The following is a 17,067-nucleotide window of genomic DNA, read 5'->3' as shown; positions in this document are numbered from 1 at the left end:
CGAAGCTCAACTGATCTCTCAACGCGCGGAGGAAGCTCGTCAACTGGCAAGAATCAAGATTCAAGAGCAACAGCGAGTCGACGCACGCCGGTATAACCTTCGTCGCCGGGACGTCCATTTTCAACCCGGAGACCTGGTGTGGGTGTGGACACCGATCCGCCGCCGTGGTCTCAGCGAGAAACTACTGAAGCGCTACTTTGGACCCTACAAAGTGCTTCGTCTACTCGGGGATCTGAACTACGAGGTGATGGCCGACTGAGCACGGACTTCATCATGCCGCCCTCCAAGACCAGAAGTCGTCCACGTCGTGCGCATGAAGCCGTACTACGGTCGATAGGACTGTGGACCTTATGTGTTCCAAATGACTCTTTAGTTTACCGTTATTTCTGTTCGCTTTGTTTTCGGTTTGTACTGCATCGGGACGCCGCGCGCAGGACTTGCAGAAGGTTCTCGTTTATTCTTGCTGCGAACGTAACTTCTATCGTTTATCCCTGCTTTTGTTGTTCTAGAAAGTGCGTGTTCATTCTCGCCCCAGGCGCGCTACGCTCGAACCTTCCCCGCCGAATCTTCGAGATAGTGACTCACTCTAGATAAGAGGCCGCCCGTGACCTTGTCGAGTCAGTTTCGCCTCAGCGTTCGATCCTGCTGCTTCACCGCCTTCGACGCCCGCGACGCTCTGCTGTTATCTTTCGTTTTCCTTTTGTTTTTGGGCACAAGTTCGGCCCATTAAAAGTTCAGTTTACTCAGTTATTCACCGCCTCATCACTTGTCATTCGTGACAATATCTGCATATCACTAGACCAAACGCTTCAAAACGCATGTGAAACAAACATATATACGGATCCGGCACAAACATCGTCACTTTGTTCGTGCCCAGCTTTACGACCTCCTATAAAATTCTGTCCAAGTAAAAAAAAAATATTTGTTCGTTATGTTTGCTTACCTTCCACATCCTCAATGACAGGCGGTTCACCATCGATTTCTGTAATTGAAGAGTAATAATAAAATACGTTGAAGATGGAAACCTTGTTGAATAAACATGAGCCCATACACATGGGCATCAGGCACGTAGCCAGGGGGGGGGGGGGGGAAGGGGAGGGTAGGGTAGGGTAGGGTAGGGTAGGGGAGGGGAGGGGAGGGGAGGGGAGGGGGGGTGGCGGCGGTAGTGGCATAAGGCCCGGCCGAAATCTTTCATTTTGCCGGGGCCTTCTCTCCCCCCTCCTCATCATACAGCAGTTCCTCACGGGCAACACCCCCCCCCCCCCCCCCCCCCCCGATCAAAATCCTGGCTACGTGCGTGATGTGTACACAATGATCGATGCCATGAACTTTCAGCTGCGATTGATAAAAGCGCCACCAAGCCATGTCAAAAAAAAAAAAAAATAGTGCTTTTCGTTTGTTTTATTGTTTGCTTACCTTCCTCATCATCAATGAAAGGTGGCTCACTGTCGGTTTCTGTAATTGAAGGGTATTAATAAAATACATTGAAGATGGATATTTCATCCCATGTGCATGTGTACACTATGATATGTGCCAGGAACTTTCAGCTCCGATTGCCAAAAGGGCCACGATGCCTTGTCATAACAACACGATGCCTCAAACACAGCCCGTTCGGTTTATGTTTATCCTCGTATTCTTCTTCAGTGTCAAGCTTTAATTACGTCGTAGCATGACGGCGGTATCGTCAGGGCTTTCCAGATTGGTAGGTACAACGAATTATTTTAAATATACTAGATTCAGTTACACTAATTTATTTTTGCGAATTTGGGGTTGTAACGAAAGAAACAGGTGCGGCGGATAATGTTGTTCGCAAAACCGTGTTGATATCTGCATATCACTAAACCAAACGCTTCAAAACGCATGTCAAACAAATATATATACAGATCCGGCACAAGAATCGTCACTTGTACGTGCCCAGCTTTACAGCTTCCTATAAAAATCTGCTCAATGCAAAAAAAAAAAAAAAAAGAAAAGAAAACAAACGATTTTCGTTTGTCTTTATATTTGCTTACCTTTGCCATCCTCAATGACAGGCGGTTCTATATTGGTTGCTGTAATTGAAGAGTAATAATAAAATACACTGAAGGATGGAAATTTAAGTTAATGATTTATGCCACGAACTTTCAGCTGCGATTAACAAAACCGCCACGATGCCTTGTCAGAACATTCATTGAACGTTCTTGCGTATGATGTGGTGGCACGCAGTCTTGATGCGACGGAAGCCCGACATTAAAGTCAGTAATAGGTAATATTGATGACGTAACATTCGTGTTTTTTTTTCCGCAGGCCGGTAGTATTTATTGACTAAAAGAAGAGGGGCTGCGATGTAATATCGTTCGTAGTAATGGTTCGTTATATCTGTTTCGTGGTTTTACGGCGCTGCACTGCGCATATAGCTCTGTCCTCCGCTTGCACAGTGTCAACACCATCCAGATAGAAAGCCGCGGTGCTGAACTCTCTACGTCACCTACCAAAGGCCAGCGTGGGGTAGATATCAGACACGAGGTTTATGTCAGCGTTCCGCTGGAACTTGCGATTTGTCGGTGAGAACGCGCGTCCCGGCTGAACGCTGGCAGAAGCTCTCGCGTCCAAAATATGACCCGCACTGGCCTTCGGCAGTTGACGTAAGAAATCAGCACTTCGGCCTCGCTATTTCTAGGGGACGTTCACAGTATGCAAAGTATTTCCTCCGAAGGGTCAAACACTTGTTATCCATCTTTTTGCCGTCGGCAGAAGTAATGCCAGGGGTGGAACGGCTGCGCCATTTGCGCCATTTTGCGCCAGACGCATGTGTCTGCGCCATCCTGCGCCATGTTGCAGAAACTGCGCCACAGCCAATACCTCGCGCCATTATACGCCAAATCGCAAAACGTGCGCCAAAAAACTCTTTATTTCGTCTTAGTTTCGGTTTCTATCGACTTGATTGGCAACAATGAGGGCGATTAGCCTGGTCGGCCTTGTAATCCTTTGTTGTGTTTATTCCCCCTGTCTATCCCGAGTCGGAAGCGCGCGAAAAAAACTCGGATTCTAAGCGCTACACCACCTGCGACTGGATTGTTATTCTTCAACCATAAGCGGTAGGGCAAGGCGGCCGAGGTGAGGTCGAGTCGTTAAGCATCAGATTGCATGAGGCTCTGCGGCCCGGGATCCGGACGTCATCCAGTCGAAAGCAAATGAGCAAAAGATTCCTTTTAGTACTTCATCCTTAGGAGTTTGAACCGCATTCTCGCAAGATAAATCGCGATTTGATAGGACTGAAACGCGGTCCGATCCGAAACCTTGCCGGCCAGCAGCTCTTACCTTGCCGGCCAGCAGCTCTACTTATCTGCTCGGCGTACTTTAACCTTGCTCCTGCTTATCGCTTCAAGTACGATAACTTCGTTAATCGTAGCCTGCTGCTTCGATACCGAGTTGCACAATAGGATAAACTCGAAATTTGTTGCCCTGCTCCTCCGTGCAACTGCATGTCCGTTGTTTACGCATGTCACGTGGTTCGCACATGTAATTACTATGTCAATCACGTGTGGGTTGTGCGATAAGCAGTGCTGGTTTGCATCTTGAGCATCTGAAAGCCACTCAGAAAATATCAAGGACGCTATCTTCAGAAACATAGAGTACTTGCTTTTTGATTCTGATTAAGGCTCACAAAGTTTCAAGTTTTCGCATCTATTACACTGTTATCCCATCTACCTGGATCCCTAACCACTGATGTTCATCTCTGCTCCTAAGCACAATTGAAATTGCTCCCGTGCTTGTCTAAGACACAAGCTGAAGTGCAATGCAAACTGATCTGAGCTGCTCCAGAATGTAGTTTAAGCTGCTCCCAAACCTGCTCTAAAACGGCTGTTTCAGCTGCTCCCGTGGCTGCTCCCAAGTACAGTTCATGATGCCAATACAAAAAAAAAAAAAAAGAAAAAAAGAAAAAGAAAACGTTTATTTTAATTTTATTATAAATAACGTGTCATTCCTAGAATCCTCCTTTACCTCGTCTTTGAACCGAGCAAACGTCCAAAAGTATTTTTCAACGCGTGAAACCTTGGTTTGGCCGTGTTATGCTTACCATTCTTACGATCCTTCACGACCGTTGCAGTATCAGTAGTTTGATCTGGACAAGGATAACAAAATACAGTGAACCACGTATACAAAATTTCTCTGTTGCTCTTCAGGCAGTAAGAAAAGGTAGCTACACTCTTGTACCTCTATGTGCATTCACTCAAAGCTTGATCTGGCGCAATCGGAATTGTTGCCAACTCAAAAATAAACAGAGAAAGACACGAAATAAAACGAGAGTCTAATTTTGTTACATGGGGAGAAATCGTCGTATTAATGAAGTAAATGCAAAGGTGCAGACGGAGCTGATTAAGAACTGGCATTATAAACCCTGGAGAGGTGGGGGAATAAGGGGGACAGTCGTCCTGTTTCCGTGCACTCTCCAGGGTTAAAAACATTGTCGTGTTAGATATTTTCTTTTTTTATTATGCAACATTACTTGACTCGTTTTGGGGTCGCGAGACTAAAATAAGTAATCTGTTGACCTATGAACACAAAGTTACAGCTACACACGGGTGCATCTGTTTTTGACCTCATACCCTCGCCTTCAGCATCAGCCAAATTCAATTCCTCATTGAGAACTCCTGCAACAGAAAAAGAACGATACAGTTCAGTGTATTTCGGCAGTTGCATATCGCTTGAATTAGAATTAACCCAATTAAACTGCGGAGCAATAACAACAGGAAGGAAGTGAACCAACTGTACTACAGACCGTTTTCGTGTTACGGTTGCTATCTTGAAATATGACGTAGCTGGGTTGGGCGACAAGAACGAAAGTAGCAAGTCTGGGCGTAACTGCAATGGCCGACAAGGACAACTGTGAGCAGGTCATGCCATCGAATGATTAAGCAGAACGAGCGCTGCATTGCAGTTTGGCAGGGCGCTCGGATGCTCAACATCGGGTCCAATGACCGCGGACCGTCTGAGAATTACAAAAATGATTTTTCTGACCAAACTTTATTGCCCGGTCGGTATGGGAAGCTTTTCCCATACCGACCGGGTGCCCGATAGAAATTAGCAATACGGAATGAGGCTGTGCTTTAGTTCCACTTTTTTTTTTTCTTGTGGGTTTCATCTTTTTTCGTTTTTTTTTTTATGCAGTGAGGAGTACATTTGATTATGAACGTTAGTCACGAAAAGTGACGCGGCGAAAAGGTTATCCAATGGGGTCGTTAACTTCCTTCCTACTAATAAGTCCTTGCCTTCCGCAATGCTTGGGCGTTTCTTGGGCATGCTGAATTGGCACATTAAGTTTCGAACGTTTATCATGTGTGTGGAATTGTCTTATGAAATAAACGTGTCTTATTAAATACAATTTTTTGTGAACGATAAGGATCTCTTGTCTTTGTCGTTTATTTCAAGGGCGACTCTGCGTTATAAATCGACACTCATTTATACGGGTTAGTCTGTCGGCCTCTACGGTATCTCTTGTCTCCAATTGCGCAACCCTAACGTGGAATATCGGTTGAAGATTTGCCGCAAACAGCTGCGTTTGAAAGCAAGTGAAAGGTTCAAAAGTGCAGCAGCATCGAACGCAAGCAGGTGAACGGTTTTCCGGTGTTTATGTGAAAGTAAAATCTGCTGGTGTTTCTCGGTGTTTAATAATTAAAAAAAAACAAAAAAAAAACACGAACTTTGTATATCAGCGATCTGTATTGCACGCACGTTAAAACATTGATTATTATTGGTGACCAAATTTGCCGATGAATACAAAAACAAGCTCATGAAAAACTAAGGGTTCAGCTTTAATTTATAGCTTGCATACAATCTAATAACGCTTCACAGTTACCGTAATGCGACATTGCTTGCCGACGACAAACAACGAGTAAGAATACGTGTTAAAGTACGAGTACTCTTTGACGTAGCCATGCGGAGTTTTTTTTATTTTCTTTTTATCCACTACCGCCCGCTTCTTTCTGTCGCAACATTTAACCGATAACGAAAGCCAGTGTAGTTTTGATCACTGTCGTCCAGCTCTGACCTGAATAAAAACAAAGGCTTTGTGACAATTTGTGGTGACTGACCTAACTCTTATGCCACTGTCCTCCAGGTTCAGACGTGCGTCTGATTCAGAACGTACAGGGTGCTTGATCCAAGGTAAGATCATGCGCCAGAAGAATGTCCAAGAGAGGAGAGTTTCGACAAAGAATAGTCTTCAAACACACATAACCAGATTTTTTTTTAATTCTTTGTTTGTTTTAACCAATTTTTGTGTTTTAGACATTGGCTTATGCTTATCGATGTTATTCAGTTAATCCGGAAAGTCTACGGCCTTAAAATAAGGAATGCAAACGTACCGTCGTGGAAAAAAACACACACACAAAAAAAACATGTTTTTAGTCAGCATAACCTTCACTAAGTTTGCTGCACAATATCCACCCTTTTGTATACTTTGACATCCGTTGCTAATTTTTATGAGAAATTCTTATGTTGACCGACCATCCACGGTGACATTACCGCGTTGTGTAGATGGCAGAAGTATAGAAACAACATGCAATATTTGGTAACACCTTACCTTGGAGCGCTAATGCGCATACGAAAAGGATTGCAGTCGCTCTCATCATCAGCTGCTGTGTGTACTGGCCGCCAATTGTTCTGCTACGGAGCTTATAAAGCTCACAAACGACATTGTAGCGCTCGTATTTCCTCTTACCCTTTGTTACACTATGTGGACAATGTGAATAATGTTTTTTATTGGTTATTTTTGTTTCACGGCAGGCACGTAGCCAGGATTTTGTTTCGCGGGGGGCCCGCCCATGACAAAATGCTGTACGAGGGGGAGGGGGGAGAGGAGGTCCCAGCGAAATTGACGATCCCCCCCCCCTGGCTACGTGCCTGTTTCACGGACAGATACATACTTAGAATAATTAATTGTAAAGTGTATGGGGAATAGAATAAATATACGCGTGAAGAAGCGAAAAAAAAAAGTGGCAATTAATGTTTAGGCTCCCGACAAACTCCTATGAACGGAAATTCGATTGAGGTTTGCCATTAGACGAGGCTCCAGCGGAAGCATTGTTCGCTAAATTTAGCGGGAAAAGTTTGTACGCTTCGTCCGTGACGTTATACCTCTTTTTCAGAAAAGGCTATAGTCCTCCGCCTAAATTGATGAGTAAGTTAAAGTCGATTTACGTTGCATCTTTCCCGTATAAGACGGTCAGGGTTAAAAAGCGATTAAGGGAACCATGGGTTACCCCAAATATTTAACAATGATACGGGAAAAAGAATCCCTCGCGAGAGATGACCGTGATATTACTGCCTTCAAGAAATATCGTGATCAACTTACATCCGCACTTAAAAAGGCAAAGTCAAATTATCACAAACGTCTTTTTCATCACACGCACAAAAAGCGCCCCGCAGTTGTATGGCAGTCTATAAACGAAGTTGTTCAACGCAGCAATCAAAAGAAACCGATAGATGCGCTTTCCATATCTGGTGAAGGAGTGTCAGGAATACAGCGCTCCGTATTTTAACCGCCACCTCGTCAGCTCACGTTCCAGCACACTCAGTGAGTGTGCTTCCCCGTTTATCTCGAGTCGAGTAGGCGACTCTCTTTCTGGCCTCTAGGGACGAATCAGCAGTGTTTAGTGTATTTACGGGACTTAGTAATACCAGAAGTCACGACATTGATGGCATGCAAATAAAGACCGCTAAATTTATAATTGCCCCAGTGTTGGTGTACACATTTAACCTTGGCCTTGTCAGCTGGCAAGTTCCCAAATTCCATGAAACTCGCAAAGGTTTCCGTTTTGCATAAGGGAGGTGACAGAAATGTAGTTACAAATTATGAACCTGTACTACCCATGTTTTCTAAAGGGCTAGAAAAAACTATTTTGCGTCGTTTCTACGAGTTTTTTATGTTGCACATTCAATGTTAACTAACTTTCAGATTCGTTTCCGCAAGGGGGGGAAGTCCACAGAATGTGCTTTGTTATTTAAAAATAATATTAGGAAATACAGAGAAAAGACTGTTGAAACTTGACACTGGTAGTTTTTTTTTATCGACTTTAGCCAAGCTTTCGATTATCTTAACCATACAACGCTCATTGATAACCTTTCCAATCATTGTGTACGGGGCACGTCTTTATGACTTATTCATTCATACCTAGAATATCGCAAGCAGTGTGTCTTAATAAATGACTATATTTTTTCGTTGCGCTATGAAGTCTGGTGTTCCATAGGGCAGTATACTTGGCCCACTTTTCTTCAATGTGCATATTAATGACATCGTCAACATCTGTCAACGCTCACGTTTCATAATGTATGCCGATGATTCTAGTATTTTCTTTACTGCGATGAATATTGATGAACTGATAACTAAAGGTAATGCTGTCTTGTGGAAGTTTATTTATGATCAGAACAAAACGGCCTTGAAATAAATACTACTAAAACGAAAGCGATTGTTTTTTAGACCAGTGAATGAACATTGATACTAATCAGGCGCTTAAAATTGGTAGCACCCAGATTGAAATGGTAAGCCATCATAAAACGCTAGGCGCAAATTTTTCGAAGTATATGCAATGGGATCATCGTATAGAATTCCTAATTCACAAAATTGTCAAAGGTAGCTGGCATTATCGGTCACTGTCGCTCCGTTTTACCTACAAAAGGAAAGATTCAAATTTATCATGCTCTGTTTGGCTCAGAGAGATTAACTACTGCCATTTAGTGTGGGGCACAACGACAAAAGATAATATCAACAAACTAATGATTCTTCAGACAAACAATGCTTCGTTTTATTGCAAATGTTCCATACGCCACATGCCGAACCACGATTTTGAGCTACAGTGTCTTGAACATTTTCAGTGTTTATGACTATCGTTTGTTATTTGCTTACGCCTTTTCAACTTCGGAGTTACTTTTTTTTATGGATCTAGCGAATTTATTAAACGCGAATAAATCATCGATGTTCGTCAAAGAGAATTCTGTAACGTTCCTCATTTCCGTACAAATTATGCACTGCAGTCTCTTACTCATAACCTACCTACACTGGTTAACAACATTTGGATGAACCACACTAAAATTCATTTTATAAATAAAAAAATAAAAAAAAATACAGTGCGCACTTTTTTGTTTTGAGTAGGTAAATAGGCTAGCTTCGGTGGGAATTTTCTAGAAATGTTTTCAATTGTTTTGGTAGAAATTTGTATGAAATGTGTTCAGTTCTTTTGTGTAATTATTAGGAATGGTTAAATATGATCGTTTTTTATTCATGCATTTCGTGTACGTGCAAGGGCGCCGGACGCAGTTGAGCTAACTCTTGGTAGCTTTTCCCCCCTGTGCCATCGGCATAACGTTGCTGAAAATAAAGTTTAAAGTTCAAAAACGGAATCTTTGTTAAAATATATTAGAATACAGTTTAAAAATTATTCTACAAGTAATTCGTCGCCATCATTTTTTTTAACGGTATATTCTGCTTAGATAAAACCATCGTTCTTCTCGTGGGACAACGCGCTTCTGATCCTGTTTCGGATTAAATTAAGACATTATATCGATCCGCTACATTGCGATCCGTGGCTATTGAATGCATTGAATGCTCAAATCGGGATGTGACTCAGTACCTCTTCCCTTCCCCCTTCTCTTGTGTATCAAACCCAATAACAACCTGATAGAAAAGAAAAAGAACAGGAAGGCATTCACCACATGTGAGACGCGAAGCATTGTACTTTGGAAGACGTGCGTGAAATGAAAGGTGACTTTTCCTGCTTAAAGGTCATTTCGCGGGTTCCGTGTACGTTTATTCAACTGCGGGGGACCTTTGAATCGGAGGAAGCAAGAACGGCAAGTGAGAATTCACCTTGAGGTACCGTCTCAAGGAGCTCCAACGTAAATTCAACAGATTTCCGACACTGACGTCAAGAAAAAGCCGCGTAGCGCGCCGCCTAGAGCCAATGATTGTTTCCACACCGCTGAAACCTGCAAGCTTTTTTTTTCAGCACCGCGACGCCGTACTGTAATCGATGACAACTAAATGTCGGTTCTTTGTAATTGATTTCCCATACATTGTAAACGGATTAGTAATCGGTTTCCCATACATTGCGTTATTGCATGTTGCTCAAAGATATAGCAGACACCAGAGCAGCTTTGGATGCCTGCCGCAGACGGGTTGGTTATCGGGGATTGAAAGTGCCACCAGATCGTTCGATCGACACCTCTCAGAGCTGAATAGGTGTTCCTCCAGTGTCGCTGGTAACTTTTAATGTTGTCTATATTTGTTTTATCTAACACGTTGTTTTTTGCATTCGTCGCGGACGTTTACAAATTCTCTTTCTGACAGGTCTTGATCCCAGGTTTAATGGTGCTAGCTGGAGCGCTCTTATTATTATATTTTTTTGTCCTTGGCAAAGCACAGTGAATTTGCTCATTTTTAGCTCACCAATGTTTTAAATTTACAACATATAGTTCTTAAACTTCTCCTGTAAAAAAAAAAAAAAAAAACAAAAAAAAAACAATCCTCGTTGTATTTTGTTGGAAAACAGTCGATCGCACCATTGTTGTCCGGGTGTTTTCCCTTAAGCCAAACTTACTCGTTCCCTATTCCAGTTGTTGCATCCTCATAAAACGAAGTTCAGTCTTGCTCCCATTTCCTTCTAAACATACCCTGGACTTCAACAAGCTTAATAAAATTGGCAGCAGCACCCTGCTTACCACTTTCTAATCACAGTAAAGAAGTGAATGCTCCCAGCGTATAATGTGCGGATGACTATAAATCTTCACAGAGTTAGTGAGAAAAAAAAATAATCACCTTACTTTGTTGGAGAAAGTGTTGCGGAGCTGCCACTCCGGAATTGGAATGATTCCGGAATCATTCCGCACTTCCGCGACCCCGGAATGGAATGGGAATGGAATGGGTGGCATCGCTGGATGGAATGGAATGGGAATGGAATCCAATCTTTTTTGCCCGGGTAGGAGTGCGAATGGAGTGGGCTCGGTTCTTATGCGAGCTGTCTCGATTTTTGTCTAGGACCGACAGGCTGATAGCGCTGTTTGCTAGCGCATGGTAAGTGGCTCTTGAAACAGCATCATTGCACTCGTGGGAGCTGTGGTTTTTTTTCAAGAGCTGGTTGGAACTGCTTCGTGCTTGGTGGAACCGGTAACCGAACCGTTATTTCAAAAGCAGCACTGAACCAGAACCGAACCGGAACAAAATGAAAGCAACCCTAATAGAACCGGAATAATGACCGGTTCGACTCCCTGCTTTTAACCCAGCCGATCTTCTAGTTTCTGCGTGGAACACAAATAAAAAAATTGTATTGGGTATGTTAAGAAATCGCAAGAATCGTACAGCATAAATAAAAGTTTACATTTTAAGGCAGGTGCCATGGGTTCCATGATATGGTGGTACAGCCTAACCTTATGCTGGCGCCGCAGCGGTTTTCTGTTCTTGCCGCAGCGGATGGAGATTTGGGGCGGGTGTACCCGGCGTCGCTTGTAACAGTGCACTAGCGGTGCTGTTGCGCAAGTATTCGAAGCAGAGAGCAAGATAGGTTGTTCTTGCGCCACGCGCGAACTAGAAATGTTTAAGGCCTTATCAAACAAACAGCATGCTAACTTTGTATCTGCTGTAAGTATACAGTCCGTTTGCGAAAAAAAAATGGGTGGTTTTAATTTTTGGTGTCTGTTCCCACTCGCGAGTTCTTTACGCTTGATCGCGCGATTGATGTCTTCAGTACACCAAGTGCCACAAAGCGCTTTGTGCGATCACGCTTGGGCTTAGCAGAATAGGTACTTTTAAGGGAGTTTTTGCGTACTTTCGCAGTCGTTTCCGCGTTTGATAACGTCAGCACCTTTATGCTGCCTTGTTGCAGTATCAATGTGGCTGTCAATGGCCATTTTTCACGTTTAGGAATTAGAGAAATGGAATGGTGGAGTTTAGCCATTCCACGAGTAGAAATGACTAGGCGTGACACCATTATGACCGTCCTTATCTACCCCCCCCCCCCCCCCCCCCCAAGAATATTATTTTCATACAGAATATATTTTCCAGAAGTATACAAAATATGACCGTGACTATCACTGTGTTAACTGACGTGGAAACACACAACAACAACACCCTTGTGGTTATCAAGTTCAGTCTGTATTCCATGCATTGGGTGCGTGCATGGATACTTAGAAAGGCTAAGCTGGTTTGTTTGTCGTCACATAACGTTGAACACTGAGATGCCGAATCTCCAGATACTAATTCCCTCACTTTGTTTACGCGGCTATGAAGGCATATTACCGCAACTGCTGCCGGCAATAGTGGCGTCCGCCGACAGTCCTTCGTGAGCAAACGGCCAGGGCAAGGGGGGTTGTCTTAGGATGCAACGAAAGGAAACACAAATATAAAACTAAGCTAGGGACAACATGCCTTTTTACACCCTACGATAGATCAGCGCCGCTGTACAGCCTTTGTCGCATGTAAAACGTGTCTTCTTGGAACCGACGTCGCGCGGCAAAGACAACACGAAGCGCTACTTTCAACTGAATGTTTATTGAAAACACACTATTTATATGCCCAATCGGGCTTCTCAAGTAAGAATTCAAATTCTTTGTCTGTCAGATGCACTGACGGGGCACTAATGCACTTGTCATCCCCCTACATTCTAATGTTAAATGACTCGAACATCTTTCTCGATATTTTACTTCTCAGCTTTCCCAGAATTTTTGTTTTTTCCAGTTCCGGGGCGCGAGGGCATCTGTCGCAATGAATAGCTGAAGTGCCCGAGGAGGAATTCCTTACGGATAGCGCGTGCTCTCTTGCCCTTTCATTAACGCATCTGCCCGTTTGGCCCACGTACCCTTTTCCGCATGTCATTGGAATTTTGTATACGACCGAAGATGCGCATTCCATTCCACGAATTTTCTAGAGTGCTTCTTTGTGCAAACGTCACCTCTGTCTTGTTTATTGTTAATTCTTTGGCACAGGCTGGACAGCTTTTCCGGGGCCGCAAACACAACCGGCAAATCAAAGTGTGCCGCCATTTTTTTTAGGTTGTGTGAGACCTTGTGTATATACGGTATAACAGCGGGTCTCACTCTCCTCCTGTGCTCCTGTGCTTCCTCTTCTTTCTCTTAGAGCGCAGCTCTTAGGGGCCCGTTTCCAGCCTGAGCGGCGTCGGCGTAACCAAAGGGGGGGGGGGGGGGTCACGTGACCCCCCGGGGTCACGTGACTACCCGCAGGTGACGTGACCCCCCTCAGTACCCTTCCCTACTCCTCCTCAAGAGCTGCGCTCCAATTCGGCGTTACAGGGATTTGTAAACGGCTTTTTTCATCTTGGAAACAAGTGTTTCAGCCACCTCTTGAAGAAAGCGATCAGTGTAACCCGACGATTTTAGGCGTTCCACCTGGTTGAAAAAACTACTTTTCACGGCGTGCTGGCATGACTTGGCCAACGATGCCTTCAAAAGGGAGGAAGCGATTCCTCTTTTAACTTGCTTAGAGTGTGCTGAATTAAAGGTCAAGACCGTTTTCTTTGAGCGTGGTCTGTACTCTCCCCCCCCCCCCCCCCCCCCCCCCCAGCACACGTGCGCCTCTTGAAAATGTAAACTTAAATCCAGGAATTGCAGCTTTCCTGACGCCATTGTTTCGTGAGTGAACTTTAGTCCTCGCGAATTTAAACAAAAAATTCCCAGCACTTTTTTTTTCTGTTTAAATTCGCGAGGACTAAAGTTCACTCACGAAACAATGGCGTCAGGAAAGCTGCAATTCCTGGATTTAAGTTTAGATTTTCAAGAGGAGCACGTGTGCTGGGAGTTAAGGGAGGGATCGCTTCCTCCCTTTTGAAGGCATCGTTGGCCAGTCGTGCCAGCACGCCGTGAAAAGTAGTTTTTTGAACCAGGTGGAACGCCTAAAATCGTCGGGTTACCCTGATCGCTTTCTTCAAGAGGTGGCTGAAACACTTGTTTCCAAGATGAAAAAGAAAGAAGAGGAAGCACAGGAGCCCAGGAGGAGGTGAGACCCGCTGTTATACCGTATATACACAAGGTCTCACACAACCTAAAAAAAGTGGCGGCACACTTTGATTTGCCGGGTGTGTTTGCGGCCCCGGAAAAGCTGTCCAGCCTGTGCCAAAGAATTAACAATAAACAAGACGGAGGTGACGTTTGCAGAAAGAAGCAATCTAGAAAATTCGTGGAATGCGCATCTTCGGTCGTATACGAAATTCCAATGACATGCGGAAAAGGGTACGTGGGCCAAACGGGCAGATGTGTAAATGAAAGGACAAGAGAGCACGCGCTATTGTAAGGAATTCCCCCTCGGGCACTTAAGCTATTCATTGCGACAGATGCCCTTGCGCCCCGGAACTGGAAAAAACAAAAATTCTGGGAAAGCTGAGAAGTGAAATATCGAGAGAGATGTTCGAGTCATTTAAAGGGACCATGAAATGATTTTAGAATCGAATTTCATCCACCGCACGTCGTAAAAGGTGTGAAAAGAAACACAAAAACACAAAAATAGGGAGCCAAAAAAAAATTTTTGCTATAGAACTTTTAAAAGAAAACTGGACTCTTTTGCGCCTTCTTTCCTTCGCCTTTTCACTACGATGCATCCGGGGAAACGGAGCACGTCAACCGAATCCACGTCGCCTATTGGGTAAGAGCCGACCTCACCAGCACCGCGATCGTAAACAATAAATTGCCGGCGAATGTTTCCTAAAAGTTTTGTTAAATAATATTCGGATCCACATTTTGTAGCATAATTAGAGATGTGTGGCGAAAATTGCCAAATTTGATAATGCTGAGAGCCAAGCGCCATCTATCGTGTGGTAAACGAAGCAGCTACTGCGCGTGCGCAGTAGGGCAGGGCCGACTTCAGTCACTTGGGTGACGACGACCGAGGAACGTTTATCTCCTTTGATTTCCTTCCTCTCAAAACTCTGACTGACTGAACGTTTATTTTTCTACATGTTCTTCTCGCGTGTGCCGACTTCAAGCAGCAAGAAAAAAAGTACTTAAAACAGACCACGGCGAACAAGAACGCTGGATCTACAAACACCCGAGAAAATCCACCGACTCCGACGAAGCGAGCTGCTCAGAATATAGACCCAGCAGGCACTCCGACTCGGCGCAGCGTTGCTTCGTCGCAAGACCGTCCGCCTACGACCCGCTGGCGTGCTGAATGGAATATGCCCGCGCGACCCTTGTGGACCTTTCCCGTATTATAGTTTGATCGCTGACCTCAATTTTAGATTAAGAGGTGAGGTCAATCTCTTCCCCTTGTTTTCCAAGGCAGTGTTGACGAACACTCGTCGAAATGGGACTCTCGTTGATTCTATCTTCTTGTTTTGTGTGATATAGAGCTGAAATAAACGCAGTATGGATTACCTTCGTAACACGGTATGTACACTTTGTTATTGGTATGCCATTTTTATTCTGACAGACTGCACGTCACTGTCGAGCTATAACAGTTCCTGGGAGGTATACGTGCAATGCCGATCCAACCTTTCTTTGCCGAGTGTCGCGTCAGTATCGAGTTGCAATCGTAAAAGATCGGTCCCGAAGCGCTTACCAACAGCGCGAATACAGCACTTGCATCAAACGCGCGCGTCCGCTCCGAGTGTGAACAGGTATTTACGTGGCTCTTGCTGACACTCGTAGCTCAAACGTATCTTTTTTAACGTCGGCTCGCTCCTGCATCTCCGAGGCCGCGAAAAACGCCGCGGCAATTTGTTTCCATCTACGTCGCTTTGCAAACGACTGACATGGGCCGCCTTTTACCAACAATGACAGTTGGGTTGACTTCTGGAGTCTTCACCGGAAGACTCGCTGCACTTCCCAACAGGCATACCGGCGTATGGGACTAGTCCCATGCTGTCGCTGTAGCGCAACATATCTCATTGAATTTCGCTCAGCTGCGATGCGGCGATGAGAGGCGCCGATTCAGAAAATACGTCGGTGACATCAGCGCAGTAAAACCTACCGGCGCACCCCAACTCGTCGCCGCTAGCGCTCCCATTCTCCTACTGCCGACAGAACTTCCGGTTCCGGAAACAGCGTACGTCACGGCTTGTTTTGCGGTCAGTTGGAGAGAAAGAAAAAGTCGATATTTCATTAATTTTTTGTGTAGAAGTTAATAAACCGAGATGAAAACAGATGCCTGTTCGGCAGTCAGTGAACATTGACGGTTTAATGTAAAAGTTATTTGGAAAAAATAAAAAGGCCACTCATGGTCCCTTTAACATTAGAATGCGGGTGGATGACAAGTGCATTAGTGCCCTGTCAGTGCATCTGACAGACAAAGAATTTGAATTCTTACTTGAGAAGCCCGATTGGGGGTATATAAATAGTGTGTTTTCAATAAACATTCAGTTGAAAGTAGCGCTTCGTGTTGTCTCACTTAAGGGCGGTTCAGACACTTGCGTTTGAGTGCGTTTGACTGCGTTGCGTCGAGAACCGAAAGCGAGTCACCGGCACATCTGTGCTTCGTATGCAGTGCGCAATACAATTCAAGGAATCATCTTGGCACGCGATATAAGCAGCACGGATGTCCTGGTGTCTCGCTGCCGCAACGCAGTCAAACGCAGTCAAACGCAACTGTCTGAACCAGGCTTTACACTGTCCTTGTCTTGCGGCGCACTGTGTGAAAATAAGTCATGTACCAACTGCCCATCTTTCACTATTGATGCATTGCATGATGGCGGCGCAACTGACATCGTTGAACGTGCAAGTCATTCCATAAGATAGCTAACGTCGGAGCGCGGCCAATGCTATACGAGCCGACGAGCCAATCAAACAGCGTCGAAAGTGCAACGTCATTGCGCTCATCACCGTTTTCTGTGAGGGTTTCTTCCTTGTAATCCAACTTAACGTATAAAGTGCCGTGACGCTGCGGTTTTAGTCCGCCATTGTGCAAAGATTCCACAGCCTCTAACAGAGGGCAGTCTTTAGAAAAGAGTCTACAGTGCCCCCCCCCCCCCCCCCCCCCCCGTCCCTTCTTTCCAGCGTACGCACTATGCTGGAACTGGAGAAAACAGGCTGCTGCATCAGCTTGCCCAAGTAAATAATTAGACTGTTTTCTCCACCACACATGTTTTA

The 17,067-nt window shown here is 44.7% G+C and overlaps 1 long non-coding RNA gene across 1 annotated transcript; it reads right to left on the bottom strand.

Moving 5' to 3' along the window:
• Positions 1-2,012: 2,012 nt before the first annotated feature.
• Positions 2,013-4,636, bottom strand: LOC120839402. Its single transcript, XR_005715322.1, has 3 exons — positions 4,590-4,636; positions 4,061-4,105; positions 2,013-2,051 (listed from the first exon to the last, which is right to left on the bottom strand). It is a non-coding gene; the product is annotated as an uncharacterized LOC120839402 (long non-coding RNA).
• Between the last annotated feature and the right edge of the window lie 12,431 nt (positions 4,637-17,067).

The sequence above is a fragment of the Ixodes scapularis genome, unplaced genomic scaffold (assembly GCF_016920785.2).
Source record: "Ixodes scapularis isolate PalLabHiFi unplaced genomic scaffold, ASM1692078v2 PGA_scaffold1__304_contigs__length_218370807, whole genome shotgun sequence".
Lineage (NCBI taxonomy): Eukaryota > Metazoa > Arthropoda > Arachnida > Ixodida > Ixodidae > Ixodes > Ixodes scapularis.
This window is presented reverse-complemented; position numbering and strand designations above follow the sequence as displayed.